This window comes from Odocoileus virginianus, chromosome 24 (assembly GCF_023699985.2).
Source record: "Odocoileus virginianus isolate 20LAN1187 ecotype Illinois chromosome 24, Ovbor_1.2, whole genome shotgun sequence".
Taxonomy (NCBI): Eukaryota; Metazoa; Chordata; class Mammalia; order Artiodactyla; family Cervidae; genus Odocoileus; species Odocoileus virginianus.
This window is the reverse complement of record NC_069697.1, coordinates 13,210,225-13,231,383: the sequence shown is the minus strand read 5'-3', so window position 1 is coordinate 13,231,383 and position 21,159 is coordinate 13,210,225. Positions and strand designations below refer to the sequence as shown.

At 35.6% G+C, this 21,159-nt stretch overlaps 1 long non-coding RNA gene and 1 other non-coding gene across 2 annotated transcripts; one reads left to right on the top strand and one right to left on the bottom strand.

The window, feature by feature from the left end:
- Window positions 1–97: 97 nt before the first annotated feature.
- On the bottom strand, window positions 98–19,837 carry LOC110130998 (uncharacterized). The gene is made up of 3 exons (XR_002312038.2): window positions 19,750–19,837; window positions 19,277–19,328; window positions 98–237 (listed from the first exon to the last, which is right to left on the bottom strand). It is a non-coding gene; the product is annotated as an uncharacterized lncRNA (long non-coding RNA).
- TRNAC-GCA (transfer RNA cysteine (anticodon GCA)) lies at window positions 7,221–7,292 on the top strand. Its single transcript has one exon. It is a non-coding gene; the product is annotated as a tRNA-Cys (tRNA).
- Window positions 19,838–21,159: the final 1,322 nt, after the last annotated feature.

Genomic DNA, 21,159 nt, shown 5'->3' with positions numbered 1-21,159 from the left:
TATCTTCTTCCACAAAAAGTCTTTTTGGAAGAAAAAATACGTTTATTTGCCTTAGATTAGACAGAAGCAAATGGAAGCCAGTGAACGTGGTAAAATAAGGACTTAATCACCTGCTGTCCATTGCAGTCAATGCTCTGATGGGTCAGGAATGTGGAAAGGGAAGAGAATGGTGTTTCAGTTAAATAGTCACTGCTTGCTTCTCATTGTCCCGTCTTGTTGCGGACCAAAGGAGACCTTCTGTTTGGGGAAAATATGAGAGATTTGTTCCCAGGGTTAAAATTAATATGTGTAATGACATGATAAATGCTGATTTTCTAAATATAGAAGTCTTTAATACATATTCATTTAGGCCTTTATAATGATAGTATTCAAACTTTACTGTGATTAAAGTGACTGGGGAAGCTTATTTAAATGACTGCTTTCTACTCCTCAGAAATTCTGATTCAGTAAGTCTGGGAAGGACTCAGTGATTGACATTATCTTTAATGGATATTTTGGGGATCTGAATACAAAAGATATGTGTCATTTACTGTGAGAAATATTTTTCCACAGAGTGTAACTCCATGAAGCAAGCAGTTTGGTGAATATATGTCATATTCCACTCAGATGCACAAATTAGTCCAAACTTTACCAAATGCCCAGCTTTAGCCTCCTGTGAAACACCTGTGTAAAGAATCAGGCTTCCTTGAATCCACCACACAGCCTTTCTTTCACTATCTCTCATTGCAAAGACATTTTCTTAGCCTCCTCCTTTCTCCCTCAAGCCCTCAGTTGTCTCAATACTCATTATAAACTAAAATTTTATGAGACGAGGGTAGGACAGGAGGCCTGCAAAGAAGTTTCTTTGCTTCTGCGGAAAAGGAGCCCAAAGTCATAACTTAAAAAAAGGAAACTAACAAGAGTGAAAAGGCACAAATTAGCAATACAAGATATTATCATGCCACTGAGTAAATCTACTGGTAATGATATCCTTCTTTTTTTTTTGGTACTACTATTATTCTTGATCATTGGGGCTTCCCATGTGGCACTAGTGGTAAAGGACCCACTTGCCAGTGCAGGAGGGGTCGGTAAGGGACACAGGTTCAATCCCTGGGTCGGGAGGATCTCCTGGAGGAGAACATGGCAATCCACTCCAGTATTCTTCCCTGGAGAATCTCATGGACAGAGGAGCCTGGTGGGCTATGGTCCATAGGGTTGCAGAGTCGGACATGACTGAAACGACTTAGCACGCAGACATTCTTGATCATTATAATATTCATTCCACTTACAATACTCACGTGGTATATTTTTGAAATATTTTTCTTTTTAAATTTTGAAAGTAATTCATATATACTTACAGAAACTTGGAAAATACTAAAAAAAGAAATATACAACTAAATAAAATCACCCATAATACTATAAACCAGAAAGTCATCTGGAAAAGTTTTTAATAAACATTTTTAAACAGCCCTAAAATCTCTATAGTATTTACTTTGTTCCTTTATTTCTCAAACAATCACATAGGAAAGACCAGTAAGAATAAATATGACATAATGAAGTATGGGATATAATAATAGCAGAGATATTTATTTGAGGTTTTCTTCTTGCCTGAGATCATTCTGTTTACCACAGGACACTGGCAAGGATGCCCAGTTGCACTTAGTGGTCAGTATGGTTGATCTCTGAGATAATAAAAGGCTTAAAGCAAATTAGATTTAATAGTTTATAGACAAAAACAGTGTAATTTATCCAAATCTTTGACTAGTAATAGCACTTAAATAAAATGTTGGTAAATTTTTAGCCAACCCTTACTTATTACCTGCTTTTGTTTTTATAACATAGCTAAATTTAAATATTGTATGTGAAATCTATGAATTGTTTTACAATAACACTTTTATCAACGTGGACCATGACTATAGTCATGAAATTAAAAGATACTTGCTCCTTGTAAGAAAAGTCATGACAAACCTAGACAGCATATTAAAACAAAGAGACATATCTTTGCCAACAAAAAGTATAGTCAAAGCTGTAGTTTTTTCAATAGTCATGTACCAATGTGAGCATTGGGCCATAAAGAAGGCTATCAAAGAATTGATGCTTTTGAACTGTGGTTCTGGAAAAGACTCTTGACAGTCCCTTGGACAGCAAGGAAATCAAGCTAGTCAATCCTAAAGGAAATTAACCCTGAATATTTATTGGAAGGGACTTCCCAGGTGGCTCAGATGGTAAAGAATCCACCTTCAATGTAGGCGACCTGGGTTTGATCCCTGGGTTGGGAAGATCCCCTGGAGAAGGGCATGACAACCCACTCCAGTATTCTTGCCTGGAGAGTCTTATGGACAGCGGAGCCTGGCAGGCTACACTCCACGGGGTTGCAAAGAGTTGGACATGACAGAAGCGACTTAGTACAACAAGCACAGCATGCATTGGAAGGACTGATGCTGAAGCTGAAGCTCCAATACTTTGGCCACCTGATGAAAAGAGCCAACTCATTGGAAAAGACCTTGATGCTGGGAAAGAATGAGGGCAAGAGGAGAAGGGGTTGGAAGATGATGAGGTGGTGAGATAACATCACTGACTCAATGGACATGAGTTCGAGCAAGCTCCCGGAGACAGTGAAGGACTGATGCCTGGTGCACTGCAGTTCATGTGGTCCCGAAGAGTCAGATACAATTTAGCGACTGAACAACACTTTTACATGTGGTATATTTTATCTGACAAAGTTTTAGGTCAAGTTTAGCTTTAGAAGATACAGGCCAGCTGTTAAAGCTTGTGTCAGTGTTTTGAAGTTCCTTGCAAAGTATTTTACTTACTTTGCTCTCCGGAATGACTTATTTTGCTGATCTGTGGCTCAATTAATGATCTTTCATCATTATGGTGACCCTACCAAAGAGTGATATTCACACAGAATTGGATTAAATATCATTTAGCAAATCAGCCTTTTCCCTTTGCTTTTCTTTTAAAAAATATATATATATTTATTTATTTAGCTGTGCCAGGTCTTAGTTGGCGCATGCGGGATCTTCAGTCTTTAGTTGCAGCATGTGAACTCTTGATTGCAGAATGTGGAATCTAGTTCCCTGACCAGGGATCGAACCTGGGCTCTCTGCATTGGGAGCAGGGGGTCTTAGCACTGGACCACCAGGGAAGTCCAGACTTGCCTGTTTTCAAATGAATTATTCCCATGTCATAAAGCATGGACTCTTAATGATGAAGCAGCACCCCTAGCTGCAAAAGTAGATATTAAGTAGATTTACCAGTTTTTCGACTGGCTGCCAGAACAGGGAAAAAAGAAAAACTGTGAGTCATTGGGAATGGCTTTAATTCATTGTTCACCATAGCTAATATCACAGGTTCTATTTCTGCAATGTATTCACTTTCAGCTGTGATGGTTGAATCTGAATTATAAATCTTGTTTGTCATGAACCTAAAGAGAAAAATGTCTTCTGATATATTTATTTGTTCTTTGTTGGTAGTTTTGGAGTTTGTGAGATGATTACTCTGGCAGCTGTGGAAATTATATGGACATAATTATATATGTTTTTGAAGTTTATTATTTGTTAGATATGTTACTGCATGTAACATATATTATGTATGCACATATATATGAAAAAGGGATCTTAAATACTTTCCTTTCCATTTTTTGATAAAAAATATTTTATTTCAATTATAGGCTAGTATTTATTCTTAAAAACTTACATGAAGAAATTCTGAGCCCATAATTAAATATTCATGTCTACTTATTAAAAACAAAGAGGGAAAAGAAAACAAAATGAAAAAAAAAAACTTATGTTGTTTACCAGACCCTGAAAATGCACCCCCTAAATTTTTTTGTATGAATTTGATCATTTTTTAAAATTTTAAACATTCAGAAGAGCCTACTCATCCTTTTAAGCTGAGAGAAAAAAGTTTTCAATTTCAAGAATGCTTCAGAAAAAACTTCATAAAAACTGTTTCACCAATGAATTAATAAACAATTATATTATTATGATATCAAATAACATAGAATTAGCATGATGGATTTCTGACCACATATACTTTTTTACAAATTGTTTCCAGGTTATAAAAATACTGTGAGAAAGCAGAACAGATTTTCACAGGAAGTCCCAGGAAGAATTTCTCTTGGGGGGAAAGATTATTTATTTCTTTGGTCTACACTCATTTCCCTCTAAGAAATAGGTTTGAAGTGCTTGGGTATATCTACACAGATTAAGTGTAAAAGAGTAGAGAAGTAGGACAATGATGTAGAGATGTATATCTCAATCTTGAACGTGCTATACACCTCTCTTGAGTTTGTTAGAACAGGGAGTCTGATTCACAGTTCTCTGATAAGGTCTGAGATTCTATGTTACTAACAAACTCCCAGACAACACTGGCTCAGACCATACTGAGTAGATTCAGGGCAGTGGATTCTATAACTGACTGCCTATCAAAGCAACCTCGGGGAGATTTTATTTTATTTTATTTTATTTTATTTTTTATCTGTAAAGTGGCTTTTATTTATTTTTAATTTTTATTTATTTTTATTTTTTTTCATTTATTTTTATTAGTTGGGGGCTAATTACTTCGGATTCAGATCTGGATTATGACACAAGCGTCTCCCTCAGGGAGATTTTAAACCAAAAGAGACGCTTGTGTCATAATCCAGATCTGAATCCGCCTCACCAAGTGGGCCTCTGGCATGTATGTGGCTAAATAAGTTGTGCTGGTCTCAGGCAGGGTGGTGAACCATGGGCTCAGACTAGTATTTCTCTCTACCAAGAATGCAAGCGGGTATAGGTGTGTAGATGGGGCTTGGGGGTCAAGATTTTTACAGATCGAGAAACAGAGTTTATTCTGAGCAGATTCACCTCCTAATCTCAAAGCTTCTTTCCTCTCAAAAAGAGAAACACCCGTTGGTGAGGTAAAGAACTGACTTATCGTTTCAGCCTCATTATTCAGAACTAAACCTAGAAACCTCTGAAATCATCTCCTAATTCTCTTCCCCTTCCCAGCTCTGCCTTGTTTGTAACTGACTTTCTTGTTTTTTTCTGAAAATCCCTAAGCAAACCACCCTCAAATTTTGAATAGATATTTCTTCAGCCTGGAATACCCTGACCCCAAATAATCCTTAGCAGGTATCCTCACGTTTTCAAATATTTGATCAAACACTGCCTCCTCAACAAGCTTCCTGACCACCTAGTCCAATGACAACTTGACACCAGCTCTTTCAAGCTTCCTTTCTCTGCATCATTTTTTCCCTAAGCACATGCCATGTTCTATCACATTATTTATTATGTTTATTAAGCAATTTTTGTTCTCACTCGCTCTTTACCATTGACTTAAAGGTAAGTGATGTAGGCATCTTTGTTCACAGATATTGCCAAACTGATAGAAAATTCCTGTACCATAGCACATATTTTATAAATGAAAAGATATAAGCTCATGTCATTTCAGAGAGGTCCTCTATGACTGCCCCAGTAAAAGAAGAACCCATCTTCAAACTTCCTATCTTCATTTCTCTGTGTCACACTAGACTATTATACTAGCTTATTATATATTCCCTATGTTCTCTCCCCTTCCCTTTCTCTCTTTCCACACATACATAATTTTCATTTGTTTTTGAATTTATTATTAGAACATAAATTAAGGATAGTGGTAGTATTTCAGAGGTATGTACTAAGCAAACATAACACCTTCTCACACAAAGTATGTAGGCAATAAATATTTGTTGACTCTTAAAAAAAGGGGTACTATAAAGATATGTTGGCCTCTCTGCATTGCTATAAGGTAATGAATAACTACCATTTTACATTTCTCTGGATAGAGAAACACTGTCTGGTATTGATGGCTGATTTAGTGCTCTATTATTCAAGCAAGCAAGGGGAGACAAATCAGTGAGACATTTATTCCCAACATTTATTCTATGATCTTTTCATCTAGCAAAGTTTATATTATGATTGCATCCAGTTAGTTTTCTTGCTCCAAAGCACCCAGGTACTCAGATTCTCCCCTACTCCCACCACTGTCTCATTTTCTTGACTCCAAAAGGTGCATACCCTGAGTTTTCCTAATTAGGAATCAGCAAAAGTTTGGTTCAGCCCAAGGCAAATTTACACAGCTGGCTAAAGTCATCGCATGGTGGGAGGCTGTTTTTAAATACACTTGTGGTTATCAAGAGCTCCCTGTTTCATAGTTGTTTGCTTTTGATCCAACAGGGTCTACACTTTCCATTATACAGCACTTCAGCAACCTTGCTGTTGCAGAGGCTTCCTGCGCTGACAGGGTGTATGAGGCATTGAACCCCTACGTTGGCTAAACAGCCTTGAAACTGGCGTCTGAGTGTTCTTTCCTGACCTAAGCCATCCAGTTGTGTCAATTTACTCATAGCTTGTGGCACAGGAGCATTCAAACAATGCAAAGATGGTTGTGCATTTGTCGCTCTCGGTATAACTGCAAACACAAGTAGGTCCAGGAAAGAAAAAAGAGGCTCTAATCTCAGCTGCAAAATCCAATAGTCATATTTTCTAAAATTACAAGAATGGTGAAAATTAAAGCAATCATTTTAGAGTTGACAAGATAGAAGCTGAATGCAGATCATCTGAGGTCTCTTGCTAAACCTCTTGCCTAACAATTAGCTTTTCAGTCATTCACTTATTAATTTACTCAAGAAACTTTACTTAATCTTATAATGTACACAGTATTGTGCAAAGCACTTGGGGGCAACCTTAACAATTCTAATTTTGCAAAATATTTAAAAAAAAAACAGAGAAAGGGTGATGCATGTAGTGATTGTAATGAATTTAAATCCAATTCAGCAAATACTTATTAAGGTACTTACTTTGTGCTCCAAAGATAACACCTGCACATACACACAGTTGGTCTGACCACTTATTAGCTGCACACTATAACATAAATTTGAAAGCTATAAACAATTGTCTAAAAATTAGGTTCTAGAGAACAGGAAGGAGTGAGATTTTCAAACACTTTCCCATCACTAAGAAATATTTTCACTATATCTTGGACAGTGATGGTGTTGGGTACCTCTTTCTGAGGAAAATTCATCTTAAATAGGGTATTTTAAAATTCACATTAACTCCTGAGAGCCGAGTAGGATCGGAACTTTGTGGAGCAGGTTTGTAGTTGCCACTATCCTTTTGCACTAAAAGCGTTCAGGGCTCTTACTTATATCAGAGTACTAGAAATCACAGAATGTGGGGAGAGTCCCACATACAACATAATTTTACTGTGTCCTAAAGGCTTCCCAGGTGGCTCAGAGGTTAAGGTGTCTGCCTGCAACGCAGGAGACCCAGGTTCGATCCCTGGGTCGGGAAGATCTCCTAGAGAAGGAAATGGCAACCCACTCCAGTATTCTTGCCTGGAGAATCCCATGGACGGAGGAGCTTGGTAGGCTACAGTCCACGGGGTTGCAAAGAGTCGGACACGACTGAGTGACTTCACTCAAAGACTTCTAAATATTTCAGTCTTGCAAATGGAAAAATTCCCTTGTGATTACTTGAGAATAGAAACTTCTTTCATTTTACATATAAACACAAAGGATATTTTTGCATAATTTTACTGGCACAATTTTGTAGGCATGTACTATTGAATAAATCAAGGGAATTATCCATTATTCTGTTTTAGAATTTACTAACAGTGTTTCATATTGTAGGAAATAAAATAAATAACAGTAATCCCAATGATAATATTTAAGATAACAAATGTATACAGTATGGATCAGCTTCTATGATTATGAACCTACTCTTATTCTACATAAAGTGGCCCTCTGGCCACTTCGTCTCAGTTAGTGTAGACCTGCTTGATTGATTATTGACAGAGGAAAGGAAAGCTGTGATTTATTACAAATTATTTTATTTAATCTTGCAAATGCTAATAGGAGAAATTATTTTTAACTCTATCTTGGTAAGTAATTTTGTCTATGAACTTAATTTCAGGAAGTTAATGGGGAGTTTGAAAATTATAAAAAGTGAATGAAGAGTTATATATCTGAAGAACTTGAAAACCACAGTATGATTTGACAAAAACGTTTTTGGAAGTTCAGTCGCTCAGTCATGTTCGACTCTGCGAACTTATGGACTGCAGCACACCAGGCCTCCCTGTCCATCACCAACTCCCAGAGCTTACTCAAACTTATGTCCATCGAGTTGGTGATGCCATCCAGCCATCTCATCCTCTGTCGTTCCCTTCTCCTCCTGCCCCCAATCCCTCCCAGAATCAGGGTCTTTTCCAATGAGTCTGCTCTTCACATCAGGTGGCCAAAGTATTGGAGTTTCAGCTTCAGCATCAGTCCTTTCAATGAATATTCAGAACTGATTTCATTTAGGATTGATTGGTTGGATCTCTTTGCAGATCAAGGGACTCTCAAAAGTCTTCTCTAAAAACCACAGTTCAAAAGCATCAATTCTTTAGCACTCAGCTTTCTTTATAGTCCAACTCTCACATCCATACATGACTACTGAAAAAACTATAGCTTTGACTAGATGGATCTTTGTTGGTAATGTCTCTGCTTTTTGATATGCTGTCTAGGTGGGTCATAGCTTTTCTTCCAAGGAGCAAGAGTCTTTTAATTTCATGACTGCAGTCACCATCTGCAGTGATTTTGGAGTTATTGTAATTTTTAAAAAATTTTAAATAAGTGATTTTAAAAGTTACATTTCTATTGAACTCATTTTAAGGCTCCTATTCTTCTAAACATAAAATCTGGTAAAGAATGTATAAAAATGGAACAGGTAACACTAAATTCTGACAAAATACAACATGAGGCATTATAAAGAAGGAACAAAGGGCTGGTGAGAGGACAGAGGAAGGAGAGACAGACTTTTAAGGATGCAGAGGGTCAACCTGTGGGCTGCCCTGGTGGCTGAGATAGTAAAGAATCCACCTTCAATGCAGGCGACCTGGGCTTGATATCTGAGTTGGGATGATCCCCTGGGGAAGGGCATGGCAACCCACTCCATTATTCTTGCCTGGAGAATCCTCATGAACAGAGGAGCCTGGTGGGCTATAGTCCTTGGGGTTGCAAAGAGTCAGACATGACTGAGCAACTGAGCATAGCATACAGGGTTATCCTGTAGGGCTGGGGAGAAATGGAGAGAGAGCAAGATACGGTCACGCATTAGATCATGCAGAGGAGGCGTTTAGAAAAATGGTAAATGGTTCCACTTTGGGAAGTAAATGAGCCTGGTAGGAATAGTATTTGAAGCTTCTCATGTAGAATGAGAATGAATGAATGCAGGGAAAATATTGAGAAGAAGCTACCAGAAACATGTTAGACCAATGTTTACAGGACTATGAAGTAAGTGGAAAGTGAGCAAATTATTAGGATCTTTTAAATTAAGAATATTTGTGCATTTTACAGCATAGAAATAATGAAACATTTCTTTATCTCCCTCTTTACTCTGTTGAGATTCTCTTGACTGTTGTTTCTCAGATCTCCAAGAACCTGGGGGAACATTCTCTCACAATGTTGGGCTTTTGCTTCAGTGGCCTTTGTTCATCTTAGATCTTAACCTGAAAGCCAATTCCTAAGTAAGCCTTTAAGAAAGTGTAGCTGAAGAGTTGCCTTCTATTCTCCTTTGAAAGCTTAGACTTTCTTCCCAGTGAGTTTCAGGCTTTCTTCCCAGATTATTGGGAAGTTAGGAGCTGTACTTTCTTTTTTGTTTGTTTTGCCGGGTACATAATGGACTTACAGATTATTTTGTCAATTGAAAAATAACCACACAAAAAAGGAGAACCCAGAACATTCATCAACTTAACAAAAAAATTGGAACTAACCTTCCAGAAAGTATTATACATGTTTACAGAACAGTCGAATGCTGTCATCAATTCAGTTCAGTTCAGTTCACTCCAGTTCAGTTCAGTTCAGTTGCTCAGTCGTGTCCGACTCTTTGCGACCCCATGAATCGCAGCACGCCAGGCCTCCTTGTCCATCACCAACTCCCGGAGTTTACTCAAACTCATGCCCATCGAGTCAGTGATGTCATCCAGCCATCTCATCCTCTGTCGTCCTCTTCTCCTCCTGCCCCCAATCCCTCCCAGCATCAGGGTCTTTTCCAATGAGTCAACTCTTCACATCAGGTGGCCAAATGCTATCATAGTCACAGTCAATTCCAGGCAATGGCATTTGCTACAGACTGGGAAAATCATAAATTGCCTCTAACTACTGAGGATTTTTATTTGGTGATTAGCACAGCTATTTGATACTAAATGGACTTTCTGGATCCCCAGTTAAGGTTAAAAGTTCTATTCAATGAGACTTCTGAATGCAAAGTAACCTGTTATATTTAATACCTATACATACACACATATATATATACACACACATTATATATGCAATAAAATGTTAGCCTACTTACTAATTTAACTGTAAACACTTATTATTTTATTATTTTAATTTTCTTATTATCTCCTATAATAGTGATAACTTCAGTTACTATAAGAATAAAAACATTTGGGGTAAATACAACTTTCATTTCTTTCTGTGAAAATTTCTACCTTACCATCTTTCTTTGCTACATTTTTCTTATCTAAAAATCATACTGAAAATGAAGCTAGATTATTTATTACACAGTTTATCTGCTTTAGAAAATGGAATCTGAGGCAGGTCTGTGAATTGGTCATAGACAGTGGTAACTTGGAAATTTTAGGATATAAATGTCAATCATTTCTTTCGTGTGAGAGCCAAATCCTCTCTAAAGTTCTTTCAAAATGGAACACATTTTGTTTTATTGTTTTTATCATTTGACAATTCATTTCTACAAGTTCAAGATGGAAAATTTCATTCAATTCTCTTAGGATTGGGAAGGAAACTTTAACATCACAGGCTAAAAAATCATAATATAACTCCATTCCAAATATATCTGAACCACAAGTTCTCACAGAGAATAAGAAAGTGAATATTTAAATAAAAACACATTCATTTAAATTTTATACATGAGATTGGGGAAATAAATATGTTGCAATAGGATGAACTTTGGAAAGCAATGAATGTCAAAGTGGTATTCTTTCATCTGTCTAGTGAAAACATATTTTTACATTGTCAGATTCCAAATTGTATTGCTTGGAAGTCATACGTTTCAAGCATCATCTATTACAATTTGTTATAGATTCTTTACCTTTGATTTTATTTGATGAGTATCTTTCAAACTTACATTCTAATGAAACTCAACTTTAATCATTCTTTTCAATTGTTACTACAGTTATCTGCCTGCTAGGCCCTTATGTCAGCTGGATTTCACAGCCCTATGATGGGGTTTCAGTTTGTTATAAACATGTTCCATAGTATTCTTCCCATTTCTAACTTGTATTTCATTCTGGCAAAGCTGGTTCTGATTTGGATTTAATTATGTTTACCTTTTAAACTTTTTAATCTCATAACTTCCTATTTTCTATTTCTAATTCTTTCCAAATGTCAGTCTTAATCTTTTTTTAACTAATGCCATTTGTGTTTTTCTTTCTTATGGTTGTGTTCTATTTCTTTCTGTGTATCATTCTCAAATTTTTTTTTTATAGGCCTGTATAGGTAGATACACAAAAAATATTAACTGCTGGATTTAATTGTTACAAGAACTAATCTGAAAAACTTTTATATGTTAAAAACATTCAGAAACTTAGATTATTTGGATTATTTCTGGTAAATTATTGGCAACTGATACATTTACATTTATTCCAATGTTTTCATACAAGGCATTAAAATCAATAATGGTGGGGTAATTGGGCAGGTATTAAATGACCTCCCTGGTGGCTGAGATGGTGAAGCGTCTGCCTACAATGCGAGAAACCTGGGTTCCATCCCTGGGTCAGGAAGATCCCCTGGAGAAGGAAATGGCAACCTACTCCAGCGTTCTTGCCTGGAAAATCCCATGGACGGGGGAGCCTGGTAGACTACAGTCTATGGGGTCACAAAGAGTTGGTCACGACTGAGCGACTTCATTTTCACTTTCACTTTCACTTTAGTACAAGAATATGAGCAAGTTCTGAAGATCTAATGCACAGCATAGCGACTATGGTCAACAGTATTATATACTTCAAAATTGCTAATAGGCTAGATCTGAAAATCAATAGTGGCATATTAGCAGGCTTTTGTATTATTTATTGATTTCATTATCATAATATACTATCATTTTCATATTTTTCTATTACATTTACAGAGAGTTACACACTTACGTATAACGGGCCTAGAGGTATCTGCATTTGAACTGTAAATTTAGTCTTTTTTAAAAAAGAAGGTTTGGAGGAATATCAAAGTTAGAACTTCTATATCATTTCGTTTATAATGTTCAAGACACAATCTGAGAATATTTACCATATTATGAATCATAAAAAACATGAGGAGGGAGACATTCTTCACAACTTGTGGGTAAGCTAAGGTTTGCTAAGACATTAAAAAGAAATTACCATAAAACGGTGATAAATTAGACCTCATCAAGTAAAACTTTGGTTATTTAAACATGTCATCAAGGAAATACAAATATAATATACAGATATTGTAAAAACCTGTATCTGACAAAGAACTGTTAACCAGGAAATACTGCAAATTTTCTACAACTCAAAAAATAAAAAGATAGAGGCAGAGCTAGATGGCAGAGAGGAAAAACACAGAGTCCTTGTCTCTCCACTCTGAGGATACTCATCAGATGGTGATGGGGGACCTCTGACAACCAGGCAGGCTGGAGGAACTCCCAAGCAACTAGAATGGCTAAAATGAAAAAGTCTGAATTCTGCAGCTAAACTTGTAGTTCATCAAAAGTAATATAGGTTTATGGACAAATAAAGAAATGAATTGATGATATATATGTGATAAAGCAAGTATAACAAAGTATTAATTGTATCACCTATGTACTATGTCTATGGATATTTGTTGCAAAAATCTTTCAAGTTTTCTCCATGTTGGAAAGTTTTTATTATAATATGTTAGAAAAAAATAAATATCAGATATAAATTTTCTTTTAGTTATTTATTCATTTTTAATATAGTTCAACCTAAAGCATGCACTATCTTGATTATTCTTACTGGTGATAAAACAAGACAATTATAAACTATTGACATTTTCATCAGTAAAGTACTTAAGTTCATTTAAGTACAGTTGAAGTGGAAAATGAGTCCTTGGTGAATTAAGATCAAGGAAGCCCAGTATAAAAGTATGTCAGCACTTTGAAATAAAGTTCTGAATAATTGTTGAGAACCCTTTAATTAAATACTGCATCATCGATGTTGATAATGGTACAGAGGCTGACGTGTGGAAAAAACAGGTATCAATCTATCTGAGTTGAAAAAGATTCTGAAATTCAGACTCAGGAAATTTCAGGACTATATGATAAAGCCTATTAAGAATTATAAAATAAAAACCCTATTGCTCAAGCAGTTATGTTCTTTCTTATTAGTATGTACTATGATAATGTGTCTTACACCTTCAATGCATGACATCTTAGATTTAACAAAATATGGTATTTATGAGTTCCTCTTATGTTCTAGACACCGTGTTACAGTAGGTGCTAGAAAGAGACATGAATAAAACACAATCCTTGTCACTGAAAAGTGCCACTTTGGGTAAAGAAATATACCAGCTACACAAATATAATTAATAATGTAATTGCATCATATGACCCCACTCTGTAGGAGCATATAAACTTACCTGGACTTGTCTGGGAAAATTTCCCAAGAAGTTATATATATTTAGTTATGATGTTGTTGTTGTTTAGTCACAGGTATGTCCAACTCTTGTGATCCCATGGACTGTAGGCCACCAGGCTCCTCTGTCCATGGGATTTTTCAAGCAGAATACTGGAGTGGGTTGCCATCTCCTTCTCCAGGGGATCTTTCCAACCTAGGGATTGAAGCCATGCCTCTTACATCTCCTACATTGGCAGACGGGTTCTTTACCACTAGTGCCACCTGGGAAGCCCCATAGTTATGAGAGATGATTATCAATTCATCTGGTTGAAAAGACAGGTAGACAGGAAACAGCAGTCTTAAAAAAAAGGGGAAAGCACAAAACCATAAAAGAATGAAGGAACAGAGCATTTCAAAAGTGATGACATGTTTCATATGTAAGAATGAGAGAGCTGTGGGAGGCAGCCGTGAAGGTAAGTTAGATTAGCTTTTGTAATATGTTGTATGTCATGGTAAATGTTTTAGTACTACAGGCTAGATGTTACCAAACTGTGGAGTTGGAGTATCTGCCTTATGGGGAAAGAACTGATAAAAATAAAATTATTTCCTTAATTAGTTCTTGTAGTCAAATGATATATTACCCCATTGCCTTTTATTTTTAGATATAAGCAATATTTTATTACTAGCAATCAGATGAGTTATTAAGAGTTACACACACTGTTTCAGACAATGAAGTTACAATACTGTTAGAGTTTTGGAGGAAAAAAATCCTATATAGGTGTACATATAAGGTGAGGTGTAATTCCTACAAATTGAAGAAGGACTGCATATATTTGTATATTAGATATCTCATTTTTACCATTATTATTATTTTTTAACCTTTTAAGTAAATAGGTTCCCAATTTTTCCATAGGAAATGAACACATCTCAAGACCAGTCTATGATGACTTGGTTGTTCTAGTTCAGATTCTAGGTCCAGAATAGATATGTGTATTAGGCCAAGTAGAACTTCACATTGCTCTGGTCACATTGATTGATTGAGGATGGTTCTAAATGATTCAGCAGAGATACAGGCTAGCACATCTGTGGAAGTATATTCTCCCTTTCCCCTCTTTCCTTTCCTCTTTGGAATTTAACTTGGCAGATGTGGACTTATAACTGCTGAGAACCATCTTGATACCAAATGAAACCTAAATATAGAAGCCATGGAAAATCTAACTGCAAATGGAGAGAGATGGCATTGTGTATGCCCTTGAGTCAAGCTGCTCTTGAAGTGATTTATACTCTCGGGCCTCTTAGATCTATTAAGCCATAAATTTGCCTTGTGCCCATCCGTTTTAGATTTTTTCTAATACTCACTATAGAAAGAATTATAATACAGATGATTGGTTTTCAGTGTATTTGTAGTACATGCTCTAGAAATCTTAGTTTTCAAGTCTCCTGTGTTGACCTTGGTGTCAAACTGCCCTGTTTATGTCCAGATTCTGACACTCCGTTGTGTAATCTGATCACCAGCTACAAAACTTCTTGGTGCCTCACTTTCCTTAGTAGTAAACTGGCAATAAAAACACACCCTACTGATAGTGGTTTTGTAAGGAATAAATGAGATGATCAATGTAAACTGCCTACTGAGGTGTTTCGCATGTTAAATAAATGTTAGCTATTTTTACTGCTTAGCGATGACATATTGTTTGCTTTTATTTTCTGTTTGGAATGCTGAGACACATTTGGTTTCTTCTGCAGTGTATTTTCTATCTTTCATATTCATATATTTTTGAGTAAACCATAAATTATTATTTCACTGTTGTTTTAACAGATTCCAAAGGATGAAGATAAATATGTTCCATTTTCATTATTATGACTGTGAGTTTTAGCCACTGCAGATAACATCTGGTGGGATCTGGATTGTTCCTTGAAAGAAATGTTCTTAGAGTCAAGGTCAAGGGGATTGTATTTTCCTACATTCCTCAGTCATTTAATTTGCATCATATTTTAGTCGTGTCATATTTAGATTGTTGTTTTCTGGACTCTTTTTCTTTAAGTTTTTATTTTCCAGCTTTTTTTTTTTCCTTTCCCTTGTCTTTCTGTTCATCCTCTTTCTTTCTTGTTGTCTTCTTTTTTTTTTTTCCTTCTATATCTGGAAGGTGCAACATGGTATTCTTATCAAACAACTAATATACTTCTGCTTATTCATTTTATTGTCAAGAAAAAATGTGGAAGACTGTGCAAAAAAGATGCCTGGAAGTCTTGTTTAACAGCCTGCTGGGTTATCTGTGACTTTCTTTGTCAAACTTTTTACAGCTCCAAGGTGTAGGAAATTGATAGAAAAGTAAATAACTCATAGAAATATGTGAATTTTGTCAAGAGGAATGCAATAATTATTGCCCTATGGATGTTGAGTAATTCTGCATCTTGAAAAAAAAATTCACTTTAGAATTTGATTTCCTATCTATTAATCTAACTGAAGAATCTGTATTCTCACTTACCATTGCATACAGCTTCTCCTTGACAGGCAAAGGCGAAAAGAGTACTGAGAAAAATGGTGAGTTTGCCTTAAATATTTCAATTAAACAACAGTTTTGTTTCACAGGTATATTTGTTCAAATGAGTCACAAAGGAAGCTCTCTACTTTCCCTAACTGTTTGATTTAACAATACTTGGTATCTTGAAAAATGTACATTAGATACTAATGTCTACAACCCAATCTAATAAAGAAACAGGAGTCAAAGTAGTGATGCATTCCATAACTGGAATGATCTGATGGCAAGCAGCTAAAACATTTATCTGGTAGCAGATTGCTCCCTAAGGAAAGTTATAGTGACAAATCATTCTGTGATATATTCTAAAATGAATGCGTACTTGCCTCCCATTGATTCAATTTAAGACCAAAATGAAAAGATTCCTAGCTAACTCTAACTTGGGAAAGAAAGGAGGAAAATTTGGTACCTTGCCATGAAATAAACATATATATGGTTGGCATTTAGTTTATCTCAGTATACTGAGGGAGACAAAGAAACTTTATATACACTTTTATATAAGTTTGGGTTTCTTATTAAGAAATAATAAAATTTTAAGTTTCTTTAGATTTCTTATTTATTAAAACATAATGAGTAATAAAAATAAAATCTATTTTTCTAAAATAAATGTTTTGGGTGCTAGAGGGAAAAAATAATACTACATAACCCAATAATAAAATAAACTTTCTATAGAGAGCAGTTAATTTCTAAATGATAGACAAATAAATCAAATAAGAAAACTTCTTAGGCTTTTAAAGGTACTGACTTTTGGCATGGAGATATCTCTTGGGGAAACATATCATTCAGTTAACCAAATTATCAAGGGAAATAAAATGAATTATTTTTCAAATATTCTTGTGAAATAAAGGAGAAAACTAATTAACTATCAACCCTGCACCATCCTTGGAAGCTGGACTATTATATTGTAAAACTGCTTCTGCTTTACTGACAGAGAATAAATGTTTATATATTTATATGTAGCTCAAGTTATTGCAAATTAATGCTCCAGGTTCACGTGCAATTTATATGACTGAGTCTTATTTTATATTGTGTAATAAAATTTTCACTTTATTCCTCATCAAGTTTAAAGATGTTCTAGCTTAGAGCGAATATAAGAATCACATCGTCAAAAGCCGAACCCATCTGTCACCACTGGAGGTCATCTGGTTTCATTATTTATTCTGCTGGAATATGTGGGCAAAAATGTTTTCAGGACTTGAAATATTTCCATATAATTTATATTTGAATCCATATTTAGTTTTCATTTTTAAAAATTAAAACACAATCCTAATGCTGGTAAAAAAGTTCTCTTCTTTCTGAAGTACAGATGTACATTTTTAATATTTCCCAAAAAAGGAGTTAAAGCAGAGAGGTATCAAGAGGAATGTGATATATGTATTTTGTTTTCTTCTTTTATTTTTATTTCTTTAAAGAGGCTTTGTCTTAAAGTAAAACATTACTTTCTGTCCACTCTATTCATTTTTCTTAAATTCATGCGATAACTTTGTAAGAAATGCTCTAGTTTTTAGGATAGGTTTCAGTAAATGGATGGTTATAGTTTTACATATTCATTAGTTGATGAATAGTCATAATGACATTATCCCAAGTCATATATACGTATATGTTGGCATTTCTGCGGTGACCTTTCATGATTTCATTGATATCATTTAACCTTATAAGTTCAGTATCCTTGTTGGGTCAGCATTTACAAGCAAGTCTAAGATCTTTATGAAAGGATATTAAACTTAATGCACAAATCCAAGTGTAAAAGAAATATTACTTTGTACATACTATTAAATAAATTCAGATTGGTCTCAAAGTTGTACTTTTCCTATGCTGCATGAGAATTTCATCTCAATTGTTACAGGAGCATCCTTCCTCTTTCAGAAATCAGGAGATCTGGACACTATCCCACCAAATGAGATAATGACTTCTAAGCTCTTGTTTACTATATAATGCTAGTTTCATTTCTTTATGTTGTCAAAGTCTGCAGTGTTCCCTTGGTGTTCTGCAGTTCTGTGCTTTCAAGCTAGATGTGGAATCTAGAAATCTTGTCTATTCTATTTTTGGTAACCATTTTTGTCCTTGAAAACTGTCATTTTTTTTCAACCTCATCCAGTGTGGTTTGGGTAAAACTGATTTTAACCTCAAGACCTAGAAGCATGCATATTATGTTAGCCTGGCCAATCAGCACAGCACGTTCCTCTGGCTACAGTGATTGGTTCATAGATGAATGTGTGTGACAGGTTCAGGGGTAATGAAATGAATGATACCTTACCTCAGGGAGGCCATCCTGGATAACATAATCTCATTTTTCCCTTAAAATATGAAGCTCAGATCATGTAAGTTAAGCTGTCTTAAAACCAAGAGAGGAGTTTGCTGGATAATAGCACTGATGATATAGTGAATAGAACTAAAAGATAGAGATAGAGAATGGGAAACTGTATCCTGGGGTATCATTTTAATGGTGATCAAATAATTCCTAAACTTTTCAGTCATGTAAGCCAATAAACTGCCTTTCTTCAAGCTTTTGGATCTGTTTTTCTGTCTTTTTGTAACAGATATAGCATCTCCCTAGGTACACCATGGGGCATCCCAGGTGGTGCTAGTGGTAAAGAACCCACCTGCCAATGCAGGAGACTCGGGTTCAATTCTTGGGTGAGGAAGATCCCCTGGAGTAGAAAATGGCACCCCACTCCAGTATTCTTGCCTGGAAAATCCCATGGACAGAGGAGCCTGGCAGGCTACAGTCCATGGGTTCACAAAGAGTCAGACATGAATGAAGCAAATTAGCATGCACAGATAGTTCATAGAACCAATTTTTAAAAGACTGAGTCCTCTTTCCTGGTTCAGCACTTCCCTGGAGAAGTATTTAGATGCCCATTACTGTAGAATTTAGAATCCTATCTTCCATTCCATAATCTACTTTTTTTGCCTCCTTGATTCTTAAAGATACCTCCTCATGTAAACTCTGCCTATACACCTAACATAATCTTTTCTTTTCTTTGTTGTTGGTTTAGGGCTCATGAATGTTGAGCTGACTTGTCTCCTAGAAACAGAACTAAACATGTTAGAGAATGGTGAGGCTTGTTGTGAAGTTTGTATTTTTAACTATGTCAACATTCCAGCCATTTTCTCAAAAGACAAAAAGAATATATTGTATAACTTACTTCTGAAGTTTTCCACACCATCAAAATCCTTGGACTTCCAAAGGCTGGCTCCCTTTTGGTGGAAGATAATAATAGGGGCAGAGAAGCAAAAAAAGAAAAAAAAAGAAAAGAAAAAACAAGCAAACATTAATATTTCAATAAGTTATCTTGTTTTATTAATGCTTTTGGATTCTATTAGTTAATTTAAAACTGAAAATTTTAAATAATACATACACTTGAATATCTAGTGTTCAATCATAATAGTATATGTTTGAGAAGGTCAACCTATGTGTTGATCTAAGTGGGTCAATCTATGCATCAACCCCCGTGACTTCTTTTGCCAACACTCAACTGGTCAAAGGCTTCTTCCTTTGAATGAAGATTATTACAGAAATATTGTCAAGAAACAGGAAGAGAGTTAATGATTAGTTCCAATATAATGTACAAAAAAATTTAAGTAAAGACCACCAAGGAGATTAAGAAAATGTTTATACCTCAAATGCCCTCTTGAAGATCTAGGTTCTTAGAGACTGGGTAATGACCACTTTGGAAGGATGGGGATGATGGCATGATATGACCTTGGAAGAAGTGGAATACTGGCCTTCCCCAACCTGGCCCTCTTGTTTTTCTCTTTATTAGGTAGGACTGCCATAACAAAGCACAGAATGGAATGACTTAAACATTTGTTTTCTCTTTATTCTGAAGGCTAGAAATCTGAGATCAAGACATCTGTGTTTACAGGATTGATTTCTTCTGAAGCCTCTCTCCTTAGCTTACGGATAGCTACTTCCTCTATCTTCACCTCATCTTTCATCTGTGAGTGTGCAAGTCTGTGTTCAGATGTGACCTTTCTAGGACACTAGTCATATTAGGATGGACCCTAAAGACCTTAATACTTAATTACCTCAATTCTTAATTGAATTATCCTTTTAAAGACCTTATCTGCAAATCTGTTTATGTTCTGAGGTGCTAGGGGTTAGAATTTCCAATGTAAGAATTTTTTTGATGGGAGGAAGCACAACTCAGCCTGTAACACTCTCTTACTCTGCTTTTTTGCTTAATTTGTTTTGGTAAAAACTCCATACCTCAGTCTCTGTGGGGCTTTCCCATTATATTTTCTATTACTAGCTATAGAAATTTAAAAAGCTGACCAATGAATGGGCAATGCTTTCTTGTGATTTTCCTTTACTTCTAGCATTTTGCTGACTAATCAGCCCCCAAATTTCCCCACTGTCACGCTAGTTGCATACATTTAGATTGACATGTTCATGTTCATTTTGAAGCCTCATGTTAACCTTACAACTGGATAAACTCAAGATCCTTACATGCTTCAGAATTTTCGTTGACTTCTAATATGTAAATGGAAGAAATTGTTTAGTTATTTTTACTTAATCAATGTAGCTTCTTGAATCAATAAAGCTACAATTTATAGAGAAAGTGTAAAACCAAATAAGGACTCCGTTGAATCTTTCTGGAGTAAACCTATTTGTTGAACATGTGCTCTACTAATCTTTCCATTTAACTGGCGGCTGCTGACAGGTTTGAATTTCCAGTGTTACCAGAGATAAATGCTCAGCCACCAGGTGAATTGCTGTCAAAATAGCACTCATTCTTTGATGACAGATATCATCTTGATATTATGCTGCTGAATCCATTTCTCTTCTTGGAATTCACTAGGTACACATTAAGAAAAGACAATGAATAGGATGCTTACTATCTGTGAATTAGAGGAAAATGTGTAAGAAAGTAAAACATAGAAAAGAGTTTCTTTCACGGGGCAATTTGAGCAGGTCTTCACAAATAATAAGAAAACTATCTGATCATGAGTCAGTTAATAGTGTAGTGTTATAAATCAGACCATATTCTTTAGGATAAAAGAAATAATTTTATACAGTGACTAAAGT